The following is a 2352-nucleotide window of genomic DNA, read 5'->3' on the forward strand; positions in this document are numbered from 1 at the left end:
GCAACCCAGAGCACGGACCGTGGAAACCTCTGTCCGTGGCATCAGAACACCATTACCCGGAGACAGGATGGCGCCCTGCCCTGGGCTGCTAACCACTAGGTCAAACCCAGGCCCCGCCCTTGGAAAGGGGAGGGGCCTGCAGTTCCTGCAGGCTCATGGAGTCGAGCCCAGCAGTGGTGCTGGGCCTGGACTTTTATTGGGTGGTCCCACTGGGGGATGGAGCTGGTGAGGGTGAGTGTGACGTCCCTCTCCCTGAACTGTGTGGATGAGCAGCAGGGAAGAAGCCAGGTACCACGTGGCAGTCACCAAGGGCCCAGGACCCAACACTCAGAGACCAGGGCCAACAGGAAGGGGGGACAGTGAGAGCGCCCTCCCCTGGAGCTGGCCCCCCACCCCAGCAGTCCCATCTCCTGGCTGTGCGAGGAAGCCCCCGTGTGTCGCATGCACATCTGTCCCAGCAGACACCACGGTGAAGGGGTGCTTGCTCACTCGGATCACGGAAGGCCCTCAGCACAGGCCAGCCATGGCCGTCGATGGGCTGCCACAGGCTTTCTGGACTTTGGCATGGGGTAAAAGGTTGTGGATGGGGAAATGGCCCCAAGGCCCATCGGAGACCTGTCGCCTGCCCCAAGACTGTGGCGAGGAGTGGATTCAGCCGCACAGGGACAGAGCAGACCTATCATCCGCACAGGCAGTCTCCTGTCTCCCCTGGAGCAGCTGGGGCTGGAACAGCCGGCCCTGCAGCAAGCCAGCCACCCAAGCTGCTCCCACAGAGGGGGCAGGGGGGTGTCTGATGACTCGGAGTTGACTTTTACTCACAGGGTCACCCCACACACGCTGGCCTGGCCCTCTACTTCCCTAGGTTGTGGCCTTCTCAGAGAGGGGGGAGTTATAGCCCAAAGCTCCACTCCAGGGCACCAACCCACGTGCCCATGGACACCCTCCTGATGCGAGAAGAGTTTTCTTCCTTAGGCCAGCCCAGGGCAGGGTGTGCCTAAGGCCAATCTGAGACAGGTGAAGACAAGGGCTTCAACAGCTCCTAAAAGATGGCACGGGACTCTAAGTAGTGACCCCACCCACCCCCAATCTCTCTGGGGTCCTCCCGGAAAGCAGGGGTGAGACTTGGGGAGCCAGCACAGTGGCGTGGGGCCACGTGAGGTCTGGCTGGCGCTCCAGAGGGGCAGGGCCGCTGCGAAGGGCGCTACAACGCTGCCTCCAGCCACGGCGGCAACAGGGAAGCCCTGCGGGGCCAGCAATCGTCTGAGCCCCAGCGAGAACAGGCACCCCGTGTTCACCGAAGCTCGATGGCGTAAACAACCGCCATGCCCACCAGAAGCAGAACACATGGACACCCTGGTCTTCATCATGGGGAGGCACAGAGGGGGTGCCGGTCACAGTGACCCTGTGTGCTGCAGGGAGGCACTGCCCACCGCCCAGCACGTGCAGTGGAGGTCTGTGCATCGCTAAGGGGCAATGCGGCAGCTGCCACCACCGCTACGCAACACTGTAGGCTGAGTGGACCGTCTGACCGCCACAACCAGGATAGAAACCAAGACAGTGAAGGGGACCAGCCAAGGAGGCTCCCTGAGAGGGAAGCAAGGAACTAGAAGGCAGAGTGAATGGAGCCCCTGCCCCCATCTGCCCCCCAGGGAAGGAGAAACAGGAGGGTCTGGTGACTGGTCTGACCTCTTGAATGCCGGCGGCTTGTTAGTAGGAAATGCAAGACCCACCCCTGCCCTGGGCCAGCCCCCCTGCACCTCCTTCTCCCGCAGTCGCCTAAGTTAGTATAAAGAGGTCGCTGGAAACCAAACCGAGAACTGCAAAGAAGCAGAGACAAGGACCTAGCCAGGAGGGGACCAAGCAGCTTCCCTGAGAGCTGCGCCCAGGCTAACACCCACCTCCTTCCTCAGTGGGCAGAGCGTGCGGCTGCTGGTTGCGGCCACCCGCTCCAGCATGTGCCCAGTGCACCAGAGGCCAGCTCTCAGGGAAGGAGGGAGGGGTACCAGGTAGGCACAGAGGATGCACTGAAGGCCGGGTCACGGGGACAAACCCTCCCACCATAGCCTGCCACGCAGGAAGGTATCATGCATGTCAGAGCGGGTTTCTAAACCACAGAGCACAAAGCCCACCGAAGGACAAAAAGGGTATTTTGCATATAAAAAGGACACCAGCCCATCTCACACCCTAAATCTACCCTAAACCCTAATCCTAGCTCTATCCCTACTCTAACTCTATCCCTACCCTCGCCATAACTCTATCCCTAACCCTATCCCACTAACCCTAATCCTACCCTCTAACCCTAACTCTATCCCTACCTCCCACCCTAACCCTATTCCTACCCTTAACCCTAGC

The 2352-nt window shown here is 60.7% G+C and overlaps 1 protein-coding gene across 2 annotated transcripts in view; it reads right to left on the reverse strand.

Moving 5' to 3' along the window:
- Positions 1 to 2352, reverse strand: part of EPN1 (epsin 1) — a 15230-nt gene that overhangs the window by 9072 nt on the left and 3806 nt on the right. The gene's annotated exons all lie outside the window — the stretch shown is intronic.

Source organism: Echinops telfairi, unplaced genomic scaffold (assembly GCF_000313985.2).
Source record: "Echinops telfairi isolate 266 unplaced genomic scaffold, ASM31398v2 ScPeMD7_655;HRSCAF=1070, whole genome shotgun sequence".
NCBI lineage: Eukaryota > Metazoa > Chordata > Mammalia > Afrosoricida > Tenrecidae > Echinops > Echinops telfairi.